Genomic DNA, 26,269 nt, shown 5'->3' with positions numbered 1-26,269 from the left:
AAACAGCTACCTAGAAGCGCATTGTGTGAACTCCTTCCGCCTCTCCTCCCAGGCTGTGTCCTGGGCACAGACATTCAATCCTAAGTCCTTTGGTTGGAGGTTCCTCTGGGCAAACTCCTCGTGATCTGTCCTGTCAGCACTGCCCCTCCCTGGGGTTGTCAGCTTGAAAAGATGTATTCACTTTATTTTAGTGTCAGTTTTTCAATGAATGAAAATTTATTTAATCAATACAGCTTGAAAGAAAATATAAAATGTTTCCAAAGAGGGAAGAAAGAGGTGAATTTCAGAGAAAATAAAACATTCCACTAGTTCATTGTATGATTTAATAACTGTTGTTCTTTTTTCCTCCCCATGCATGTTGCTAATATTCTGAGGTCTGTTCTTTTATTTTGGGGGAGTTCAAATGGATTTCCAGGGCTTAGTCTGGCAGATCTGAAGTGCTCAAGTATGAGTAATAGTTTATACAACAATTTCTTGTCATGGAAATAATCAATCAATATCTTTTCTCCTGGAATGCAGTACATTCCTGTGAGGTTCCTTGTTGAGCCAGCAAAATGCCATACAATTTTCTTCCCTCATTTCCACATAAAGACTGGTGTGAGTGTTTTAGTGCAATTGTTCAAACACTGGATTTATTTCATTTAAGGTATCAATGCTGGTCCAAAAAAACTCCAGTGAGGGCAGACGCCTGAAGACACTGTCACTAAGCTAATGCCCCCTTGGGCCTGCAGAGGGAAGGACTTGAAGCCCATTGTCCTTCCTGGGGGGCCTCCCCCTGCAGGTGTCCTACTGCTCACACCCCCATGGGAGGAGCCTTTATCCTGAGAGGAGCTGCAGAGCCCTGGAAAGCTGGGGGTGCGTGTACTCATGGGGTGGGGAGTGACGCCCTTTCTGAGATTATAACTGTGGTTTCCCTGGGCCTCCTTCTAGAAATAAGTTGGAGTTTTGCATCCACAGTGTAGGTGCACTCAGAGAGTAATTTGTTTACACGGAGAAAGTCTGTGAGAGTCAGGAGTTTCGTGTCCTGGATTAGGGCCTGATAATCTGGGGTCCATTTGGGTCAGAACCTTAAACTGAATGCAGCTGAGTTTCCTCACTGTGAGAATGGAGCCTGAGAGAGGGAGCATGTGCACTGTTCCCTGGGGAGAGGAGGGTGTGTGGGGCTCCCAGAGCTCCTTCCTGTGGCTGCTCAGGTGCCCTCCCCTCCTTCTCCAGGGACTGACCCCCTCCAGGGCTCTGTCTCCACCAGGAGAGTCAGGAACATGGAACCTTCTGACTGTGGCTTTCCTTCTGTCCTGTGGGAAGCAGGCTGCTCATCTGAGCTGATTCCAGTGTTTGTGTTTCTTTGCTTTGGATTCCTTTATTGATGGACTAGTGCAGCCCTTTGGCTCTCGTTTCCCTTAGCACTTGGGCCCTGAGACTGTAAGTAGATGGAGAGAGAGGCTGTGAGGAGAGTAAAAAATTGTGGAACCAAATAGAATTTTTGTTCCATTTAAGCCAGAGAACCTCAAGATGTGAAGTTCTCAGGTAAATATTTCATTTTTAGATCAGTTTTTGTATGTGTATATCCCTAGAGAACAGAGAAATTTAAAAGGCTAAAGCAGTTAAATTCCTATGTTAATTGATGTGAAGGAAACTTCTGAAAGCTTATGTCAATCTTTGAAAATCCTACTATATGGAAGCAGCTAAACTCAGACCCCTATTGCCTTATAATATGCTACTTATTCCTGAAAATACCCCAGTGTGAGCTACAGGGGGAGGACAGACTAGGATGCTGCAGGTCCTTTTAGGTAGAAAGATTTAAAAATTTTCATTCTGTGGTTTGCACTTTTGTAACTGTTAGTGTTTAAAGGAACTAAATCTGCTAGAATGGTTTCCTATGTACAAAAGTTAAAAAAAAAAAAGACTGTTAAATAATAAAATATAGTACATATCAGTTTCTCTGTTTTTTAAAAATAATTCTGTAACACAGCAAAGTCTGACTTATGACTCATGGCCAACATATCCTGGTCCCCTCCAGCACTGTTACTCAAGTCACCCCAAGTACACAGTTTTGATGATTTTTTGAGCTTTCTGTTAGTGTTTCTTTATATAAAAACAAGCAACTGCAAATTCATATATTTTTACCCATTTTTGTCCTTTTAATGAACAGTTGGGCTCCACATTTTGGGTGACTGCTCACAGCTTAAGCCCCACCCACCCTCTTCCCCTTGTGCCCCCACCTGGACAAGCTGAGGAGGAAGCCTGGGTGCTCTCTCCTCTAGAGCAGGCAGGAGATTCCCACCACCCCAGCCCTGCCTGTGTGCAGAGCTCTTGCCCCGGCCCCACCCCCAGGGCCAGTGAACCTCCAGGCCAGGCTCCATTCCTTGCTTTCTGAGCCCTGTCAGAGCTGCTGGAGAGGTGGCCCTGCCCTCCCCTCAGACCTCTGTTATGTGAGTCCTAAGCCTTGTCCTACACTGTGTGTGTGTGTGTGTGTGTGTGTGTGTGCGCGCGCGCGCGCGCGTGCACTCGCGTGCACTCGCGTGCCACCCTGGCATCAGTCCCAACAAAGGAACCACCCCTCTGCAGGTGACCATAACAGTTGGTGCCCTGAGCAGCATGTCCAGACATGACCCCACCCCTGGGTCTGTCTTCTCTTGCTCTGACCTGCTCCCCTGCTCTGCTGCCTGGTGGCGCATGCACTGTGGGCTGCTGCTCGCTGGCGAGCTGGGCTGTGAGCTGTGCTGCCCCGTGTTGCACTGTTGACTCACAAAGCCTCAGTTTCAGGATCAGCTGAGCAGAGTTGGCAGTTTCAAGAATTTATAGGCATTTGGGAGCAGGACTGTGGGATTGGGGTCTCTTTAAAGTGCTGTTTCACATCTTTGCTGGGATTTATCTGTGTGTTACAGTGAAGCTGTGACAGAGGCTGCATTGGCCCCAAGATGCCCCAGTGATGGGGGTGGCACAGGGAGACTGGAGCCAGTGCAAGAGGAGGGCCCATCAGTGGTCACTCCTGAAACAGCTGTCATTTAAAAAGAGAAGAGAAGGGGACGGGCAGCCAGTAGATGGCAGGCTGAGTCCACACCCTAATGCCAGAGGGCTCACCTGGTCCCTTCAGTACCTCTGCTGCTGCTGCTCTCCCTGCATCTACTGTGACAAACATCATGACCCTCGGGGTTCTAGGGGACAACACCCATGGCACTGCTGTGACGCAGCAAAGGGATTAGTTGAAACCTGACTTAAGTCCAGGGACCTTAACCTCACTAAAGCACCCAGTTGTCATCGGGGAGGCTCCCAAGCTTGATGGCACTTTTTGAGGCTCTTCAGAAGCAAAAATATATAAATACCAGGGTAGAGAGGATGGCTTTTCCCCTGAAGTATAACAAATGACAAAAAAAAAAAAAAACCCAAAACAGTGAAGGACAAGACGGAGGGAACAAAAGAAAAAATACTGAATGAAAGATCCAATTTGCACCAATTCGAAATCCAAAATATACTAAAAAATTTACGTAACAAAACAGATAGAGGTACACAGCTTGGCTTTGGGCCTCTACAAGATCAGTTCTGTATTGCTTTTGCTCTCTGATGTAATGCACTAATTCAGAAACCTTCAAGCAGGTAGTCAGTCCTAGGTGTCAAATTACAGTCATGCCTGGGATCCCATTAAATTTACAGAAAGTGCCCCTGATGATCTTAGGGGTGTTAATGACTATAATATATAGGACAGATAGGACAATTATTTCATCTTTAGCTATCAGAACTATGGTCTTGCCTAAATTCTCCATGGTCCAAACACGCATTGTCCTGAAATATCCCATAGTGAGCTGGGAAGCTCTGATCCAATGAGCTAGAATTAGAGTTAAATGTAGTCTTTGCCACTTACAAGATGACTTGACCAATTGGGACCCCAGGGACCTTACCCGGCAAATCAAGTAGTTACTATGTCCCAATGTAAATTACACAGGGCCGGGAAGAACTGAAAACAGTTTGGAAAACCTAGTTAGTGAAGCGTTGAGTATTCCCAGTGTCCTTTTTAACAACTTAATTTGTCTTATTAAACCTGGAAAGAACGACTGACACCTCAGAGTGATTTACCTCAGCTTGAGGCTGTGGCTGCACCACACAGACCTCTGTCCCCGGTCCCCACAGTGTGGAAATTACTGACCACAGCCAATCAGCAATTGATAAATATCCTGCTCTCACAGGTTTGGCTGAGTCTGTTCTGTCCAGTCCTGTGTCCACAGCCTCTCAGCTGCACTTGGCCTTCCCCTCTGAAGGGACATGATGCCCCTTTACTGGGTTGTCCTCATGGACCTTCCACAGCTGTGCCCTCCCACAGTCACTGCAGGCGGGGTCTGAACTCATCCTGGTTCCTCCAAGAACACAGGGACCATGTTACATTACTGACATCTCCTCTGAGGACATTCAGGACACACAAATATTGAAAAAAGGAGCTCATAAAAAGTGGATGGGACATTGCCACACATTTGTTGTGAGGCCCTGACAACTTTGTTAAATTTCTGGAAATTATTTGTTAGTGTGAGACCTGCTCCTTCTCTGACACCGTGAAGAGATAGCTATTGCTCCCCTCAGCACTCACCACATCCTCTAGGTTCTCTTGGTGTTTGGGAGGCAGTGTATTCCTTGTTTACAAATTTTACTTGAGCCTGTTTGTGCTGTTCCTTGCAAATTTGCACCTTGAATGGGCACCCCTACCACAAAACACCAATGTTTTGGTGTTGTATCTAAACTTACTTACCAAACCCAAGGTCACCTAGATTTTCTCCTATGTTATCTTTTAGGAGTGTTGTGGTTTTACATTTTGTACTAAGATCTATGATTCATTTTAAATTAATTTTTGTGAAAATTGTAGTCTTTGTCTAGATTCTTTTTTTGGCATGTGGATGCCCTGTTATTCTGGCATTATGTGTCGAAAAGTTTGTTTTCCCAGTGAATTGCCGTTGGTCCTTAGTTAAAGATGAGTTCACCTCATCTTTGCTTGTGTGGATCTACAGGAAACAATAGACTTCTGTCTATTAACATGTTATCTTTCAAGTTTCCTCTACCCTTAGTTCAAGGGTTTGTCTTTGTTATTGGGGATTCTTTGAGATTTTCCCTAGACAATCTCATGCCACAAGGACAGTTTTATTTCCTGCTTCCCAATCTATGTACCTTTTATTTCCTTTTTGTGTCTAATTGTATTAACTAAGAATTCCAGTACAGGGTTCACTAGGGCTGGTGAGAGGGGACACCCTTGCCTTCCTCCTGATGTTACTGGAAGCATCTAGTTCCCTCAGTGTAGTCCACTAATACTGAGCAAGAGCCCAGTTGATGTAGAGATGGGTGTGGGCAGAGGGGAAGCATTCTCTATTCTGATGCTTTGGTCTCAATATTTAGTGAGCCTGTGTCCCTGGGCTTGACCTTGTTATACAAAAGAAAAGATACGTGGTCTATATCATCAGTTCCTAGCAAAAACCTCTTGAGGCCCTTGGAATTCCTTGCGTGATAAGGGTGATAGTGCTCCTGGATGGCTTCAGGATGGGGGTTGGACACCAGAAACACCAAGCCTTGATTAGAGGCCTGGAACTTACAGCCCCAGCTCCCAGCCTCTGTGTGAAGGAGAGGGGCTGGAGACTGAGCTAATCACCAGTGGGCAATGATTGAATAAATTGAGCCCATGTAATGAAACCTCCATCGGAACCCTTACAGACAGAATTCAGAGGGTTTCTGGGCTGGTGACCACATCAGGTGCTTCGGGGGTGGAGTGTCCAGAGAGGACCGTGGAATCTCTGCCGCCCCCTCCACCCCCACTCCCCTCACCCATACCACGGCCCTACTTTGCCCTATGCAACTCTGCCTTTTGTCTGTTCGTGAGTTGTATCTTTTATACCAATAATAATAAAGCACTTGGCTGAGGTCTCAAAATCATGTAAGTAAATTACGAAATGTAATAAGGTGTTGAGACAATCTATGAATTTGAAGATTTATGAGTAAAACTGTTGGCAGCCCAGGCACCCCATTTTTGGTTGACATCTGAAGAAAGGGCAGTTTGTGGGACTGAACTTTTAACCTGTGGAGTCTGACGTGCACTCTGGGTGGTTAGTGTTAGGACTGAATTGAACTGATGGATGCCTCTTCGGTGATGTAGAGTTGGAGAAGGGGCATTGGAACAGACACCAAATATTTGGTGTCAGGAGGGGGAAAATCCTATCATTCTCACAAGTCCCCCACCTTTGAGAGCAGAAAAGGCTGGAAGAGACGTTCTTGGCTCTTTCTCTCCCCCGGGTCAGTTAGGCTCTGGGAAAATCCCAGCCCTGTGAAATAGACTGCTTTTAGGGCATGCCTTGTTAAAAACATTACATTTTGGGTTTATTTGTAAATGGCTAATTCTTTGTCTCTCTTTCTAATATAGAGACAGTGGTTTACCCTGTGACCTCACTTCTCTGACGGAAGAGTTGTTGATTACAAGTTTCTTGGCTTTTTTATTCTGAGGACTCGAATCTGGCTTCTGAGCTCCGTGTATTACAGACCAGAGACCATGATTCTCTGACTCCTTTTTTGCCAGTTTCATTGAGAAAAAATTGACACACATGACTTTATAAATTTAAGGTTGAAACATGATGGTTTGATTTATACATATTGTGAAATGATTACCACAGTACGTCAGCTAACATCCTTCTTCTCATTTAGATACAAAAAATAGATAGAAGAAAGGAATAATCTCTGTGATGAGAAATCGTAAGATTTACTCTCTTAACAGCTTTCCTTTGTATCATACAGGAGTATGATATAGTTATAGTTAGCTATAGTTGTCATGTTGTACATTATGTGCCTAGGACTTATTTATCTTATAGCTGGAAGTTTGTCCCTTTTGATCACCTTCCTCCAATTGCCTTCCCCCGCCCCCCGCCCCGGTAACCATAATTCTGATCTCTTTTTCTATGAGTTTGTTTTGGCTTTTGTCTTATAGATTCCACATATAAGTGAGATCATAAAGTATTTGTCTTTCTCTGTCTAACTTATTTCACTTAGTGTAATCCCTTCAAGTTGCATCCATGTTTTCACAAATGGTAGAATTCCTTGTTTTTTGTGGCTAAATAGTACTCCATCATCTGTGCATATATACCACACTTCTGTATCCATTCATCCACTAATGAATGTGTATCTTCTCCATGGCAGGTAGAGGCCTCAGTGAGTGAGGATGCCCTCATCGATCATTGTCTTCCCACCATCTAATGCATCTTAAACACTGTTGGAGGAACTGCTCGGGTGTGGATGTAAACAGTGGGCAGCAATACTGAAAGTCCTGCATTCTTGGAATTAACAGCAATGCTTCCCCATAGAGATAAAGGCAGAGACAGAGTTCATCTTCATTTTAGCTGTGGTTAAATGTTTCACTGCATGTGCTATTTGATCATGGTCCAGATACACGATTATCTGGAACTGGAGACTGCCATTGCTTTGGGCCATGGGTATTTGTGGTATTTATGTTTCTGTTTAACATCAGTTGAAAGGATTTGAAATTGTCTTGATACAGCATATTGTCTTTCTGCTATTCACACTGAGTGACACTATTTATGCCCATTAAACCTTCAAGCTTCTCTCAGTTTGAGGAAGGGTTCTGGTCATCTGCACAGTTGTGGCCCATCATGGGTTTTCCTAGGAGTAGAGTGACATCTGTGCAAGATCAGTGTGATTTCCTGGTTAAAACATTTTAAAAATCTATGAATGCTTAGAAGATAATGATCCATGCAATAGCTGAGGTGAGCTGGAGACAGACACACAGAATCATTTTGAGTAATATCCTGTGTGGTGGCAGAGGAGGTAAGTTTGACATCCTCAAGTTGGGAAGTTTTCTATGCCTTTTTATAAGAGGAGTAGCTGGGAGCTTTTTTCAATGATGCGCAAAGCCCCCAAAACTCATTTTTACTATTTTCAGGGATCATTTCCATATGTTTACATTTCCAGGAGATGTTATGGAAGACGGGGTAAAACTTGACAGCTTTTTTTCATTAAACAACAACAGAAACCAAACTTGTTCCCCCTTTTTTTGGTCAGTGCGAATTCATGTTCTCCTAGCAGTGGAGAGATTATGAGATTTTCTAATTATTAGTATTTCATTTGATTCCCTGTCCCCATCCTTCCTCCCATGATGCAGATGAAAAAAGTTACGCACGAGGTCTTAACCAAATTCACAGAGCTCGTAAGTTTTGAAGGCATAATGGGCAATGCCAAAAATTTTAAACTCACAAGAACACTGCAAAGTTTGTATAATTAGGCCCTTTTACAAAAGTGGCATCAAAATTTCCAAACAGGACCCATAAGACAACATGGTGTTCCATTTATATGACATTCTGGAAAAGACAAAGGTATAGGAAAATAAAACAGATCAGTTCTTAAAGGTGGGAGGGTTCAGTACAATGGGCAGCATGAGAGTGTTCCTTTGGGGTGATGGAGTGTTCTCCATCCTGATGGCGGTGTAAGTATACATTTGTGAAAACTCACAACTACTCTTAAAATAGTATGTGAATATACTAAAATCAATTAATAGAAAACAATACAAATGTGTTCACATGCTAGGAGAATGTGAAACTCTCCTGTACTTTGGTTGCTACATGTGCAACACTTGCCTTGGGTTCCTTCCTTGGGAGTGGAAGGACTGGGAAGAAGGACATAGGCCACTATGGACTGTTCCTGGTACCCAGTCTGAATTAGAAAACCCCCTCTAGGGCTACACCTGCCCTTGTGTCATTCACATAACTGATGAGAAAGTGATGGGGCTCCCGGCCTCCATCTTTCAGTTGACACCAGGTTTCCTGGGTCATGTCCTGGGAATGCGGTGGGGTGAAACGTAAAGCTGCGCCTGACACATCTCCACAGTGGGATCCACCAGGGCACATCCTAATCTAATTCTTGGGCATCGACATCATGTCTTCCCAGAGCAGGTCTTAAGGCCATTTCCAGCTCTTAAGTTTCCCATTTCAAGACTTCTGTGTGGCATATTGCTGGGCAACGTTTTTAATGCAACACCTGTCCCACTCTGGAAATTTTCTGTTGTCTTGACCTTAAAAAACGTAAGATGGGGCCAGCCCTGTGGCCGAGTGGTTAAGTTCGTGTGCTTGGCTGTGGCGGCCGGGGGTTTCACCACTTCGAATCCTGGGCACGGACATGGCACTGCTCATCAGGCCATGCTGAGACGGCGTCCCACATGCCACAACTGGAAGGACCCACAACTAAAAATACACAACAATGTACCAGGGGGCTTTGGGGAGAAAAAGGAAAAATAAAATCTTAAACAAAACAAAACAAAACGTAACAGCCAGTTATTTTAGCAGTCAAATGAGTTTATTCAGGAATAGCAGAGGAAGTACAAGTTAGTATATGCAAATAATGGCGAACCGTAGGCGAATAGGGAGACCAGAACAGACGGGCTTGCTTTTAAAGAGGAAAGAAGCATGCTGGGAGTGGCTCCTTGGAACAGAAGGCCATTGAAGGAGGAGGTGAGTTCAGGGTACTGACAGTGGCTGACTATGGTGGTTTCTCATTGGCTGGGCTATTGCTGGGCAAGGAGAAATTCTTCCTCCCTCTTGCTGGAGACTGTGAAGTAAGCTTCTTCCTGTTGGGGAATGGGACAGACACTTCTTGTTTGTGGTCTGCAGGTTATGGGGAGTGGTAGTGCATGAGAGCTCCCCTTCAGGGCTTCCTGACTTCATTTTACATGAGATTTCCTGTATTTGTTTTCACATTTGCAGCCCCAGGTACCTGCGAGGTGAGGCAGTGGCAGAACCCAGAGCCCATGTCATGAGGCATAGGCCCCTGGAACACAATACTCCCCACTGTCACATACACATCACCTCTGCACCAGCAAGCACAGTTTCACAATAGTCTCAATACCACCAATAATGTCACAGATGCCCTGCCTTGTCCAAGCTCTGGGAGTCCCTCAGGTGCCCAGCTGTACCTAAATCACTGTCCCTGAGATCTCTGGCATATTCCACCCTGTGGTTTCAGTGGCTCATGCACTGACCACGCCAGCTCCCTCACCTCAGAACCCGCCTCCAGAGTGAGTTTGGAGCCCACACCCTAAGGCTGGTGCTGACTTTTTCCAGATCAGGACTCACTCAGCAGACTTCCAGCTCTAAGGCCTGTGGGAAATGGTGATCTCAGCACACCATCTGCAGTCGTGGGGCCCCATCCCTAATCATCACTCCCAGAATGCGGCAGGCCCCATGCCAAAGGAAGTGGCTGAAAATGGCAGGGAATTCCTCCTTTCCTGACCCGCACAGGCACAGGTGATGCCGCCCCACTCTGGGAGAGGCTCTGCCCACTGTTTCTTGAAGGGAAGAGGGAGAGATGAGGTAGGCCACGTCCCAACCTGGTCTTGCAACAACTTCCAGTGCTTTCCTGAGTCTCCAAGGTGATGTCTCCATGGCTGGGAGAGCTGGGATGAGAGGTCTCAAAGCCTCTACCCCACCATCAGTAAATGCCCCAAGGCATGGAAGTGATTAAGACCTCAGTGAGGATGGGCAGTGTTGTGCTAGGTCTGCATGCAGGTGAGACCTCAGGGGGTGATGGATCCCAGACCACAGAGACCACAGTTGAGGACTTGATGGTTGGGTGAGGACGCACAGAGCTTTGTCTGCACTGAGCTTCCAATTGGAGAGCAAAGCGAGGAAGGGGCACATGGTGAGGGGCGTGTTTCTGGAAGGGATCATAGCAGCGTGAGGGGCTGCAACATGGTGATCACTGCAGCCATCGTGGGCCCTGACTCTCCCTCCTCAGGGCCTGGGCAGTGGGTTTCTGGGCCATTATCTCTGAGGGTCTGTGACTTTGTGTGTCTGTGTGTGAGTGTGTGCACATGTGTGTCCAGTGAGAAAGCCTGTGTGATTTTGTCTGTCTGTCTGGGGGCCTGTGTGTGGATGTCCTTAAAATCTGGAATGCTGTTATGTCATTTGGTGCCTAACTGCCCGGGTAGCACCTCCCTCACCATGTTGAATTGAACTGACGTGAGCAGACAAATCCTTGTCTTCTTTCTGATTGTGTTAATCACATCTTTTATTTTCTGTCTCTTTAGGTGTTTTGACATCTTGGGGGGCCCCTCAGACATAGGGAGACCCTGCCCCTCCCAGGGGCACCTCATTCCACGTTGGTAGTGGACAGCTTGTCTGGAGCAGGCCTCTCATGTGCATCCCGCCCTATCCAGTGCCCTGTCCCTACAGACCTCCTTATCTGCCTCTCACACGCCAGACAGTATCCCCTGCCCTAAACCCACCCAGGGCCAGGAACCAGATGACTGAGGACCGTCCCTAGGCCCCAGAGGCTGCTGAGATTGTTCAAAGCAGCCAGTCCTGAGCTGCTCACTCTGCCCTGACTCACATTTCCTGTGGGACCCAAATGAAGGCTGTGGCCTAGGTTTGTGTCCCATTCCTGATTCTCCCTCCTGAGCAACCCTGATGCAGCCCCTGTGACCCTGTCTGGCATGGTGTGCCCCCTTGTCTTGGGAAATGTAAGTAAAAAACTTCTTTCAGTGATAGTGGCCTGTCTATGTTGTCACTTAGTCAACTCTGTAAATTAAAATCTTGAGGGTACAAAGCAGACAGTGATCCTAAAGAGAAAGTGTTCAGTGAAGATGGTGGCGCCACCGTGGGAGGACAGAGTGAGGTCTGTGGGAATGTGAGTCCACAGCAGAGCTGATGTTTCCCAGGGAGCCTGCAGCAGGGGACATGGGGGCTGAGCGAGGGGATGCTCACCTTTGGTCCCCTCACTGAGCTCACAGTAGAAAAGCAAAGTGACAAAGGGACAATTCATGATGAGGGAGTTTCTGGATGCCTTTGTAGCAGTGAGAGGGGCTGGAACTCCAGCATTTTGGGCCCTGACCCTGCCATCCAGTCTCCCATTTTGTGTTTTTTGTAGAGATGTCCTGTTTGTCCTGTGTGGTGTGAGGAAGGGTGAAATCCCTTCCCCATCTGGAGGGGCTGAGACCCCCTCTTTGGGGATTGGTTTGGGAGCCAGGAGACACCCCTCTACCAGGTGGGATGGGAGTGAGAACAACACACCTTGTGAAGATCCGGGACTGTGATGAGGTTTGTGTAAGGCTTCCATGTGAGTGTGTGTGTCTGTTTCTCTCTGAGCCCCAGTATGCAAAAGTATTGCCATGACTGGCCTTCAGGTAGGTGCTTTGGTGAACAAAGCAGAGGAAATATCCCACTTTGATTTAAGATGACATTTTAGGAAAGAAGATATATTAGTAAAATTATACCATATATCTGATGATTGGCCCTAAAGAGTAAAGAAATGTTGGGGGGAGTGGGGAGGGCCTGCGCCTGTGTGTCTGTGGGAACATCTGTGTCTCTGACCATTAACTCTGAGTGTTTGTGAGTTTGTGTGTCTGTGTCTGCGTGTGTCCTATATGTGCCATGACAAAGTCTGTGTGATTTTGCATGTCTGTCTATGGAGCTATATGTGTGTGTCCTTTGAAATATGGAGTGGTTGGTTTTCCCATGTTCTTGCGTAACTGCCCTGGTAGCGCCTTTCTCACCACGGTGGGTGGAGCTGGTGAGAGCAGACATCTCTGTCTTCTCTCTGATCTGAGAGAGCAAGCCCGCAGTCCTTCACCATCAAGAGTGACGTCAGCTGTGGGTTCTTGGCTGATGCTTCGTTTCAGGGTGAGGGAGTTGACTGAGGGAGGTTCTAGTTTCCTGAGTGTTTTCCTTGAAGGGCTGTTGAACTTGGTCTCCTGCTTGTTTGTATCTGTTGAGATGATCCTGTAGTTTTTGAGGTTGATTCTTTTAATGATTTTCAGATGTAAAACCACCATTTCTTTCCTGGGTTAAATCCCACGTGGTTGTGGTGTTTTAGGTCATTTTATATATTGCTGGATTCAGTGTACTAGTGTTTTGTGGAGGCTTTTTTTTTAATCTATATTGAAAAGAGGTGTTTGATTACTGTATTATAATGTAGTTTATAAAATAAAATTATCTAATGCTGCATATAGTATCTGTGTGTATATATATTAAGAGAGAATGTAGAATACAGTATATATACATATTTATATATAGTATATTTTAGTATATTACCTATATAGTATAAGTAGCATATATATATATAGTATAAGTAGCAAATAAATCTCAGGCTGAGTTTTTGAAGCTTGATATTCATGGTAAATATTTCATGATAAAAAAATTCGTAGGAACCATATTTTATTTTTCATAGTGTTTAATAACACAAATTTAACTGAGTAAATTTTAAAGATCTAATTTGTTTTATTGACCAACTCATCAACTGGGCAACATCACATCCACTAGAGAGGAGCTCCAAAGGGCTGTGGAAAGGGAAATGTTTGAAAGGCAGGTCAAGGAAGTCATAAATAGAAAAGATTATTATTTTAGGCAAGGTTACCTTGCATTGGGGACACAAGGATCTTATTAGGTGGGTGACCTCATCTTCCTTTGGGGGATGGAGAGGTCCCTGTGGCAGATTGCCTCATTGGTGCTGACCAGAAACTCCTAGACTGATGGTCAGACTACATTCCTCGGGAAGGTTGAAGCTGCAGGTAGGTTAGGTATCAAGCCCTTGTTTGTTGATGTGGGCCTAGCAAAAGTGACTCTGTTTTCGGCCTGTGGTTTCCTTTTTTACAATTTCCTCCTTTTTGATCAGGTTCTCAGCCTAACTGAGAGATCTGAGCAAAATTTAAGGCATCAGCACCACTCAGCTACCCCTGTGAAATTCTTTTTTTGTTGTTCCTTTGGATGGCATCCAGAGGTCATGACATTTTTCCTTAATCCCTGTGACATTCAAAGGTCAAGGCTTCAGGTTCACACTCTTTAAGCTGGTCGTCTCTTCATTCCTTTTTTGATTTTCCAGTCCTAGGAGATCATTTCTTTGGTGGTTAGCAGCTGCAAACATGCATTTAAAGCTTTTGAGAGACTACAATGTACCAAGGAGTTTATTATGAGTATAATCAGAAGGATAGTTCTCAATATCTGGAGTGTATTTTGGACCCATGGTCCCCAAGAACTAAACCAATCAAAATCAAATGAATCAAAGAAAGACCTCATCAAAGCAGTCACCTTTTAATAAAGCCAAATGGTTTTCTCAGTGATGTTATGTGAGTTTCAACTTCCCCAGAAGTTTAAATTCAGGAGCAGCGGGTGGTGATGGCCACAACACAGACTGCCTTGCTCAGCTAAAAGAGAGTCAGTGGCTATCCTTTGGGCTTCGTTTGTTCTTTTTCTAGTTTTGTTAGGTGTAGGTTAAGATTACTTTTTTTTTTTTAAAGATTTTATTTTTCCTTTTTCTCCCCAAAGCCCCCCAGTACATAGTTGTATATTCTTCGTTGTGGGTCCTTTTAGTTGTGGCATGTGGGATGCTGCCTCAGCATGGTTTGATGAGCAGTGCCATGTCCACACCCAGGATTCGAACTGACGAAACACTGGGCCACCTGCAGCGGAGCGTGTGAACTTAACCACTCGGCCATGGCGCCAGCCCCAAGATTACTTATTTGAGATTTTTCTTGTTTGTTGACATGGGCCTGTATTGCTATGAATTTCCCTCTTAGAACCGCTTTTGCTGCATCTCATAAGAGTTGGTATATTGTATCTTCATTTTCATTTGTCTCCACATATTTTTTTATATTTATTTATTTATTTTTAAAGATTTTATTTTTTTCCTTTTATTCCCCAAATCCCCCCAGTACATAGTTGTATATTCTTAGTTGTGGGTCCTTCTAGTTGTAGCACGTGGGATGCCATCTCAGCGTGGCCTGATGAGCGGTACCATATCCACACCCAGGATCTGAACCAGCAAAACTCTGGGCCGCCGCAGCAGAGCATGTGAACTTAACCACTTGGCCATGGGGCAGCCCCATCTCCACATATTTTTAAATTTCTCTTTGCTTTCTTCATTGATCCACTGGTTGTTCAGTAGCATGTTTAGTCTGCAACTTTTTGTTACTTTACCAGCTTTTTTTTTGTAGTTGATTTCTAGTTTCATATCATTGTGGTCACAAAAGATGCTTGATATGATTTCAGTCTTCTTCAATTTACTAAGACTTGCCTTTTTTCCCCAACATATGGTCTGTCTTTGAGAACTTTCCATGTGCACTTGAGAAAATTGTGTATTCTGCTGTTTTGGGATGGAATGCGCTCTATATATCTGTTAAGGCCACCTGATCAAGTGTTTCATTTAAACCCGCTATTTCCTTGTTGACTTTCTGTCTGGATGATGTATCCTTTGATGTAAGTGGGGTGTTGAGGTCCCTTACTACTACTGTGTACCTGTTAATTTCTCCCTTTAGGTCTGTTAAGAGTGGCTTTATGTACTTTGGTGCTCCTGTGTTAGGTGCATATATATTCATAAGTGTTATGTCCTCTTGGTGGAAAGTCTGTTTTGTCATTATATACTTGCCCTGTTTGTCTCTCATTGTCTTTTTTATCTTGAAGTCTGCTTGTCTAAGTATGGCTACGCCTGCTTTCTTTTTCTTGCCATTTGCTTGGAGTATCATCTCCCATCCCTTCACTCTGAGCCTGTGTTTGTCTTTAGAGCTGAGATGTGTTTCCTGGAGGCAGCATATTGTTGGGTTTTGCTTTTTAATCGCTACGGTCACTCTGTGTCTTTTGATTGGAGAATTCAATCCATTTACATTTAGAGTTGATTATTGAAATGTGAAGGCTTAATACTGCCATTTTATCTCTTGTTTTCCAGTTGTTCTATATTTCCATTATTTCTATTCCCTTTTATTTCTAATGGCAATTTCAGTTTGATTGTTTTCTCTGGTGGTTTTCTCTTTATTTGTGAATTGTGCTCTGATTTTTTGTTTAGTGGATGCCATGTGGTTTGTATAAAATATCTCACAGATGAGGTAGTCCATTATCTGATTGCCTCTTATCTACATTAGCCTATGCAAGTTCCATCCCTTTCTTCTTCCCCTTCTGAGTTATTGTCACAAATCTTTCTGTTTTGTGTTGTGACTTTGTGACTAAGTTGAAGTGTTTATAGTTATTTTTGATGCTCTCCTTCCCTTTATCTTTTATGTTATAATTAATTATTTGAACTTGTTCTGAAAGAGAGCTGCAGCTCTGATTTTGTCTGTTTATCTCCTTGCTCAAAGCTTTTCACACCTTTGCCTTTTTGTTTCAGGTATGAGGGCTTCCTTTATCCTCTTTAATGTGGTCCTCAGTCGATGTCTTGAGTGGAATCTGTGTGTTTAGAGTGAAGGTGAGACTGAGGCTGGAGTTGCCTCGATGTTAGCGGGGACCTGGGGTTACAAGGATGATTAAACCCTTGAATGAGCTGAGCCCATCAGATGGTCACTACTTAAAGAGCAATTATGTCAGAGAAAAAGAAGAGACAGGAAAATGCAGCAAGATTCCAGAGGGCTCACCAGCGCCCGTAAGTCACTCTGCTGCTGCTACCCCTGCATCTATTGCAACAAAGATCCTGATCCTCTGGGCTATAGTGGACAACACCCACAGTCTGAGTTTGGCACAGCAAAGGGATTAGTTCAAACCTGACTTAAGCCTGCGTTCCTTAAACTCTGTAAAGCAAGCAGTTGTCATGGAGGAGGCCTCTGACCCTGATGGCTATGGTGTGAGGCTCTCTGGAGGAGGACCTTAAGTCATCCATAGGCTTCTGTTGCAAGAAACTGCCCTAGGTCCCCGCAATATATACCATTAGAGATGCTGTTGTCTCCAGGAACTGAGACCTCTTGAAAATAGAGGCTCTCACAGGCACTGAGCATGAGACCCTCTACCGAAGTGCCTGTTATATCTTTGGCCCCGGAGACAGCACCCTGCCAGCTCAGCCCAGCTACTGACACCTACTTGTGATATGATGGAGCCTAACCTTGGAGCTGTAGCTTATGCCACCAGCGGGGGGAGAATGGCATTTCTTTCTTCAGTTCATTGAAAGATGCTATAGTGGTGGAGGAGGTCACACTTCTCCCAGACACCTTGGCTCTCTGGGTAGTTCCTCTGGATTAACTGAATGCACAGCACTGGGGAGTGCATAGACTTTAAGGACAATAATACACATTCATACATGCGGAGCTCAGTACAGAGTTGCTGCTCATCATTCCTTAATTGGGACATGCCTGATAAAGAACCAAACACCAGGGTCACCAGAGCTAACCAAATTTCAGGCAGTCATCTTACTACTGGCCAAAAATTGGCCTCATCCGCGTATGTCCACAAACTCTTGGATGATTGTCTAAGAGATGCCCCTTTGTGCTAAAAGAATTCTAGGAATCTCCTGACTCAGAGATACCCAAAATAGGAATGAAGGTAACCCTTGTCTGGACATTACTAAGTCTACAATGCAAGGACCCAACAGGATGCTCATCATCCACCTTGGGGTTCTGCCACTACTGTTAGTGACTATGGCACTTCTCAGAGGATCCAGTGCTGTGCTCCCCAACAAGGCATCCGATGGAAGTTTCCCCTCCCCTGTGGGTCTCAGGCTCCTAGAGCACAGACTGGCTTCCTGAGATCAGTTGAGTGAGAGATGTCCTGTTTCAGTCATCAGGGGTGAATTGTAATGAGTCTGTCTTCATTTTTTTTTTTTGAAAGACCAGGTTTTTTCTTTAGAGCAGTTTTAAGTTTACAGAAAAATTGATCAGAATTTACAGAGTTTTCCCATATAACCCTTCTCTCTGCATCCACACAGTTTGCAGTCTTTTTCTTATTTTGTACTAAGGTGATAGGTTTTTTATAATTTCCAAGCCCATATGGACGCATTACAGTGCACAGTGTACATTAGCATTGACTCTGTGTGTTACACAATGTATGGGTTTTGACAAATGTGTAATGACGTGGACCCATCATTTATGTATCACATGGTCTAGTTTCACTTCCCTAACACTCCTCTGTTCTCCACCTATTGATTCATCCCTCCCTCTGACCTCGAAATCCTTCACAAGTAAAGATCTTTCTAGTGGCTCAGGCTTTTGTCTTTTCCAGAATGTCATATACTTGGAATCATACACTACATAGATCTGTCATATTGCCTTCTTTAGTTAGCAATATACTTTTAAGGTTCCTCCATGTGTTTTCCTGGCTTGATACCTCAAAAAGAACAAAGCTGGAGGGATCACAATCCCTGACTTCAAAATGTACACAAAGCCATAGTGATCAAAACAGCATGGTACTGGTACAACAACAGACACACAGATCAATGGAACAGAACTGAAAGCCCAGAAATAAAACTGCACATCTATGGACAGCTAATCTTTGACGAAGGTGCCAAGAACATACAATGGAGAAAAGACCGTCTCTTCAATAAATGGCGTTGGGAAAACTGGACAGCCACATGCAAAAGAATGAAGGTAGACCACTATCTCACACCATACACAAAAATAAACTCAAAATGGATCAAAGACTTGAAGATACCTCCTGAAACTACAAACCCCTGGATGATAAGATCAGTAGTACACTCTCGGACATCAAACTAAAAAGGATCTTTTCGAATACCATGTCCTCTCAGACAAGGGAAACAAAAGAAAAAATAAACAAGTGGGAATTCATCAGACTAAAGAGCTTCTGTAAGGCAAAAGAAACTGAATCAAAACAAAGAAACAACCCATTAATTGGGAGAAAATATTTGCAAATCATATATCTGACAAGGTGTTAATCTCCATAATATATAAGGAACTCACACAACTGAACAATAAAAAAACAAACAACCCAATCAAAAAATGGGCAGAGGAGATGAACAGACAGTTTTCCGAAGAAGATATACAGATGGGCAAGAAACACATGAAAAGATGTTCAACATCACTAATCATCAGGGAAATGCAAATCAAAACTATAGTAAGATACCACCATATGCCTGTTAAAATGGCTATAATCACTAAGGATAAAAATAACAAATGTTGGAGAGGGTGTGGAGAGAAGGGAAGCCCCATACACTGCTGGTGGGAATGCAAACTGGTGCAGCCACTATGGAAAACAGTATGGAGATTCCTCAAAAAACTAAAAATAGAAACACCATTTGACCCAGCTATCCCACTACTGGGTATCTACCCAAACAATTTGAAATCAACAATCCAAAGTAACATATGCACCCCTATGTTCATTGCAGCACTGTTCACAATAGCCAAGACATGGAGCAACCCAAATGCCCATCAACTGATGACTGGATAAAGAAGATGTGGTATATATATACAATGCAATACTACTCAGCCAGAACAAAAAACAAATTCATCCCATTTGCAATGACATGGAAGGACCTAGAGAGAATTATGCTAAGCAAAATAAGCCAATCTGAGAAAGACAAACACTAGATGATTTCACTCATATGTGGAATATAAACAAGTACTTGGACAAAGAAAACAGTTCAGTGGTTACCAGGGGAAGGGGGGCGGGTGGGCACAGGGGTTGAAGGGGAGCACTTATGTGGTGACAGACAAGAAATAAGGTACATTGGGGCCAGCCCCGTGGCCGAGTGGTTAAGTTTGTGCGGTCCACTGTGGCGGCTTCAGGTTTCACTGGTTTGAATCCTGGGCACGGACATGGCACGGCTCATCAGGCCATGCTGAGGTGGCGTCCCACATGCCAGAACTAGAAGGACCCACAACTAAAAATACACAACTATGTACTGGGGGCTTTGGGAGAAAAAGGAAAAGTAAAATCTTAAAAAAAAAAAAAAAAGAAAGAATGTACAACTGAAATCTCACATTGTTGTAAACTATTATGAACTCAGTAAAAGAAAATATGCTTTACAGTATTAAAAAAAAAAGCCATCCAGGTGATTCTAATGCATTTAAGTAAAAAAAAAGACAACACGGCACAAATTTCAGTATTCTGGCCAGGCCTTGGAGATGTGGCATATGTGAAAAAGGATCTTGAATTGATGTGGAAGGGAAAGTAGACTATGGAGGATACAAGGATAAAAACAACGTGAGGTGACAAGCAACATCAATCAGAGTTGATAACACTATATTTCTGAGTGACCAGACAGAAGAGAAGGCATGGAGTGGACGATCTTCTTTGGCCTTTGTTTGGTACAGTCTCATATGCAAGTCATGTGTAGTCTTTATAGTTTCTAAGGACAAGAATTAAAATATCCCTTTATATATAAAAAAGTTATGTTTACACTATCCTGTAGTCTATTAAGTGTGCAATAACATTATCTCTAAAAAAACATTGTACATTCATTAATGAAAAACTACTTTGTTGCTAGAAAAAGCTAACCATCATGTGCGCCTTTGGCGAGTCAGTCTTTTTGCTGGTGGAGGGTCTTGTAAAAAGGAAATATTGGCAAGCGCAATAAAGCAAAGTGCAATAAGACAAGGCATGCCTGTGAAGGTGAGTCCTGTCCCCTCAGAGGGAAGGCCAAGTGCAGCTGAGAGGCTGTGGACACAGGACTGGACAGAACAGACTCAGCTGAGTCTGTGCGAGCAGAATGTTTACCAGTTGCTGACCGGATGGAGTCAGTAATTTTGATGATGTTGGGGACTGGGCATAGGGCTGTGTTTGGTATGATCGCAGCCTCCAGCTTGCAGTAATCCACTATGAGGTGTCATTCATTCTTTCCAGACTGAAGAACAGGCCAAATTCAGCTGTTCAAAGGAGAAAGCCTGATGTTTCTACTTCTACAAAGAAGAAACACTTCTTCCTAAACAGGTTTCTTACAACAGTGTTCAGTCCTTGAAGGCTCTGTTCAGTTCGCACTGGGCCATATTATCTAATTTAACTAAGGCGTAGGGACCATGGAGCCCCATTTGGGGAAGCCAGTGTGGAAGGAGTGAAGACTTGTTTTAAGTGAATTTTAATTTATGAATTATTGATTCAGAGCTTTCCTGCTCACTGTGGGATATTTTAGGACAATGGGTCCTGGCTGGATGCATGGCAGTGTTCTGATGGTTAAGGAGAAGTACGCCAATGTGGCCTCTACATTATATTCAGTAACTTTCCTGAGATCGTGGGTCCTATGCTTAAGTTTACTGAGACCCAGCATTGAGAAATGGCATGGAGGGTTGTGAATTATTGCACAATAGGAGATGGTAAAGTGAATTCAAATCATATGTTTTAGAGGCTCAGAGGGCAAAGCGCCCCCTTTTATCATTTTTCTGTAAATTCTTTTAGCACATTTTGGATTTCCAGTTGTGTCACACTGTGGACCTTTATTTCGGGATCTTTTTCCTCTTTCTCCCCCTCTGCTGTCCTTCTCTGTCCTGTATTTCAGGTCACTGGATATGCTTTGGGGGATGGGGTGTCCCCTGTACCCTGGCATTTCTACATTGTTCTTCCAGAGGGCCTCACGTCAGTGCCATCAGATAGGCGTCTCCAGCATAACAACCGCTTGCTTTATAGAGTTTAAGGACTCCAGTGTTAAATCAGGTTTGCCTGATCCCTTGGCTGTGCCACACAGATGCCATGGGTGTGTCCCCTATAACCCCAAAGGTCAGGGTCTTTGTGGCAGTAGAGGCAGCGGCAGCAGCAGAGGTACTGAAGGGGCCTGGGGAGCCCTCTGCTATCAGGAGTGTGGACGTCACCCTCCATCTACTGGCTCCTTTCCTGTCTCTCTTCTTCCTCACTTTCTCTCTGAAATAACTGCTCTTTGAGGAGTGACCATCTGATGGCCTCACCTCACTCACAGGGTATAATCATCCTCCCCTAAGACATGCCCCTAATGTAGGGACAAACCCAGCCTCAGTCACGGCTTCACTCTAGACACAGACAGATTCCAGCCAAGATACTGACCCAGGACCCCTGTGATGAGTCCATTCTCATCTTCCTGCTCCCAAAAGACATGGAGTTACAGAAACTGCCAACTCAGAGTCCTCTGTACACAGAACCCAGGCTTGGTGGGGTCAACAGTGCAACACAGGGCAGCACTGCGCCCAGGAGGAGCTGCCCAGCAAGCAGCAGCCCACAGTGCAGGAGCCTCCAGGCTTTCTCATCAGCCTGTCGAGGGAAGAAGGCCCAGGGGAAAGGGGAGAGCGAGGCTTAAGTTTCTAGTACTCAAACAGCAAATACGTGGACCTTGGCCACTCATTAGGGGACCACAGGCTGTCCAAGAGCACTTGAACTGATTCTGTCTTATCAACAGAGTAATTAAGAGTGGTTTTTCAGGAACTGAGATCCCTTGTCCTGTTCAGGCCAGCTGAGACCACCAAGCCATCATCTGGGCCTGTGCACATGCTGGACAAGTGACCTTTTCAATGTCAAGGAGCTATAAACTTCATCCTCATGGTAATGATGCCATTTTGTGAACACATGTCCTATGAAGAGGCATGTAGCTTGACCACGCCTGCACAGAACATCAATTAGCTCACCTATCCTCACCTCCAATCGTCTATTCCCAGACTTCAGACCACCTTGCCACCTACCCCATAAATGTCGCTGAGTCCCCATTTTCGGGCGAGGTGGATCTGAGATTGATTCTCCTGACTCCTCACTCTGCTGCTTTGTGATTAAATCCTTTCTCTTTGCAAGCATGTCATCATGGTTATTAGCATTAATAGTGTGGTGGGCAAAACAAACCTGATTTGGTAACAGTTACAAGGACAAACAGGGTAAGAAAAATAGGCCTTCACACTGGCTTGTTTTTATATAAAGAAACACTAACAGGATGGTGAAGCAGTGAGCAAAACTGGTCATGTAGGGAGGCTGGAGTCAGAGCAGAGGAGTGGGGCAGGACTGCAGGCAGGGAGTCTCCTTAAGGGAGCCTCGTCTCTTAGGAATTTTTAACCTTCTCATGCATTGTTTATTTAAAGTAAGGAGAGAGGGGGCGGCCCCATGGCCAAGTGGTTAAGTTCGCCCACTCCGCTTCAGTGGCCCGGGGTTTTGCTGGTTCAGATCCTGGGCGCAGACATGGCACTGCTCATCAGGCCACGCTGAGGTGGCGTCCCACATGCCACAGCTAGAAGGACCCACAATGAAAAAAATATATGTACAGCTATGTACTGGAAAAATAAAATCTTTAAAAAAAAATAAAGTAAGGAGAGAATTTTATATACACATATTTTCCTATGGTTCATTATTATTTTTAATTAACTTGAATTTTAAAATTAATTTCATATTAACTATTCTACACAGGAAACCACTCCAAGATTTATTCCTGTAAACACTAACGAATATAAAACTTCAGATTTACAAATCCCTTCCTAATTAAAAGCACAGGGGCAGTATAGGTTGTCTCTCCACTATACTTCACACTGGGAATATTTTCAGGAATAAATAGCATATTATAGTGCTTTTGTTTTGAAAATATAGGGCTTTGAAATTTACCCCTGAACTGGACTAAGAATTTCAAAGATTTCCATAAGCTATGAGGTGTTCTGCTCCTATCAATGAAAGTCGAAATTCAATTGCTTTTCCTCACATCCATTAAAATAGCTGTTCATTTACCTTAGAAATAGCATGGCTTTCAAATGTCAAAGCTCTCTAGGGACAGACGCATACAAAAACTGACTTAAAAATGGCAAAGGCACCTGAGAACTTAAACACACCCATCTCACATCTCTAGGTTCTCTTGCTTAAATGAAACAAAAATTGTATTTGGTTCCACAATTTTCTTGCCTTACATCGTATTTCTCAATCAACTTAGATTTTAAAATCCAAGTGCTAATGGACACTGGAATCAAAGGGCTGAAATCTTCATCGGATAAAGGAATCCGAGGACAGAAACATGAATATTGGAATCAGCTCACAGAAGCAGCCTGCTGGCCTGCAGTTCAGAAGGAAACCCACACTCAGAAAGGGACCACATTCCCAGACTTGAGGTATACACTCTCCCAGTTGAGACAGAACCCCTGGAGAGGGTCAGTCCCTGAAGAAGGAGGGTGGGGTCCCCTGAGCAGCCACAGGAATGAACTCTGGGAGCCCCACGCACCCTCCCTCTCCTGTGAGCATGGAGGCATTGCCTCCCCCAGGCTCCCATTCTCACAAGTGAGGAAACTCTCAGCCGGATTCAGTTTAAGCTTCTGACCCACATGAACTCCAAATTCATGAACCCTTTGTCCACAGGACAGAACACCTGACCTTCACAGACTTCCTCACTGTGCACAGATTACACTCTCAGTGCACCTACAGTGTGGGGGCTAAACTCAAACATAACATTTAAAATGTCCAGGCCTAAGGAACCACAACCACAGCCTCAGAAAGGGTGTCACTCCACACCCCATGAGCACGTGCACCCCCAGCTTTCCAGGGTTCTGCAGCTCCTCTCAGGATAAAGGCTCCTTCATGGGGGTGTGAGCAGTAGGACACCTGCAGGGAGAGGCCCCCCAGGAAGAACAACTGGGCCTTCAAGGCCTTCCCTCTGCAGGCCCAGGGGGGGCCTTAGCTTGGGTCAACGACTACAGGGTCTGCTCTCCACTGGAGTTGCTTTGGAACACCACTGATATTTTAAATGACATAAGGTCGATGTTTGAAGAATCCAGCAAAATCACTTAAACTCATCCTTTATGTGAAAAGGAGGGAAGGAAATTGTGAGGCACTTTCACTAGTTCGACCAGAAAGCCCCAAATCTCTATTTCTTTCAGAAAACAGGGGCTGGCCAGGTGGCACAGCGGTTAAGTGCGCACATTCCGCTTCGGCAGCCCAGGCTTCGCTGGTTTGGATCCTGGCTGCGGACATGGCACTGCTTGGCACGCCATGCTGTGGTAGGCGTCCCACATATAAAGTAGAGGAAGATGGGCACAGATGTTTGCTCAGGGCCAGTCTTCCTCAGCAAAAAGAGGAGGACTGGCAGTAGTTAGCTCAGGGCTAATCTAAGGGGAAAAAAAGGAGTCAGAAAATAAGATGCCAGTTAATTGTAATTTCCATGGCAACAAATCACACTTGAACACTTGTGGTCTGCATGTCTAAGCCATGGAATTTCATTTGAAAACATCCAAAAGTAAAGAACTCAGAAACTTACTACACACAATCAGGGGAAGAAAGAGGGAAATCAGAAATCTTACAAAATGGAATACAATACAGGTATATTTTACTTTTTTGAAATTCACCTCTTCCTTGTTTGGAAATATTTTATACTGTCTTTCAAACACTATTGATTAAATACAGTTTACTGCCATTGAAAAACAGAGACCTAAATAAGTGGATAAATCTTTTCAAGGTCTAAACCTAGTGAGGGGCAAGACTGACAGGACAGTTCACCCAGGAAAGCTTCTCAAGAGGAACCTCCCCCCACAGGACGTCTGTGCCCGGAAAGACCCTGGGGGAAGAGGCACAAGTGTTTCCTGCAACATAGTTCCAGCTGGTTCTGTTCTTTTTTAAAATTTTAGATTGGCACCTGAGCTAACATCTGTTGCCAATCTATTTTTTTTTCCTCCTCCTTCTTCTCCGCAAATCCCCCCCAGTACATAGTTGTGTATTTTCAGTTGTGGGTCCTTCTAGTTGTGGCATGTGGGACGCCGCGTCAGCATGGCTTGATGAGTGGTGCCATGTCCGCGCCCAGGATCCGAACCGGCGAAACCCTGGGCCAGCAAAGCGGAGCGTGAACTTACCCACTCGGCCACGGGGCCAGGCCCCAGGTGGTTATTTTCTGATGTCTTCTAATGTAAAATATCCAGACAAATATAATCTTGTAAAGAGCCATCCATGGTGCAGGGGAATAATGATAAACTGAAAATACTGGGTCTCTGATGCACCATGAAGGAGGAATAGTTGATAAATGATGCTGTCAGTTGGAGAAGGTAAGCTGGCTTTGGGAACGCGAGGAGAGATCTGGAAATTTAGGGATTTATTGTCGGTCCTGGAAGAGCTGGCGGACAGGGACGTGGATTTGAGACCCTGGTCGCCAAATATTTAGAAAACTCAAAAGGAAACAGGTCCCCTTGGATAGAAAGGAGGCCCGGAGGACCCACAGACCGCAGCCCCTCCGCGCACGACCCCGGAGCCCGAGGCCCGACTGTCCTGCGGGCCCTCCCGCGTGCCCCGCACCGTCTGGGACACGCGGGGCTGCGGCCGCACAGCGGCCCAGAGACGCTCCGGCCCAAGTCGCCGCGCGCAGGGACCACAGGACGCCCGGGGCCCGGCTGCCGGCCCCGCCCCCACGCTGCGGTCGGAGGGGCCTGAGGGCCGAGCGGCGCCACCGCGGACTCGGGGCCGCAGAGCCCGGAGGGGACCGCGGGAGGCCGGTCCCGCCCCGCCACTTCCCACCAACCCCTCCTCCCGCGTCCTCACCCCGGGGCCGCACACTCATCATTTCTAGGGCTCCTGAGTCCCCCGAGTCCTTCCTAGGACCTCCACGGCCAGTGCAGGTGACTACGACAAAGGCTGCGACAGGGCCACCAGGGACCGTTTAGGACAGGTGACCCATGATCTCCAGCGATGCCTGAGTGATT

The 26,269-nt window shown here is 45.0% G+C and overlaps 1 long non-coding RNA gene across 1 annotated transcript; it reads right to left on the bottom strand.

The window, feature by feature from the left end:
- Window positions 1-9,305: 9,305 nt before the first annotated feature.
- On the bottom strand, window positions 9,306-26,269 carry LOC138925155 (uncharacterized). The gene is made up of 2 exons (XR_011440977.1): window positions 26,109-26,269; window positions 9,306-9,595 (listed from the first exon to the last, which is right to left on the bottom strand). It is a non-coding gene; the product is annotated as an uncharacterized lncRNA (long non-coding RNA).

Source organism: Equus caballus, chromosome 7 (assembly GCF_041296265.1).
Source record: "Equus caballus isolate H_3958 breed thoroughbred chromosome 7, TB-T2T, whole genome shotgun sequence".
NCBI classification, from domain to species: domain Eukaryota; kingdom Metazoa; phylum Chordata; class Mammalia; order Perissodactyla; family Equidae; genus Equus; species Equus caballus.
The sequence above is the reverse complement of the archived record's forward strand: the minus strand, read 5'-3'. Positions and strand labels throughout refer to the sequence as shown.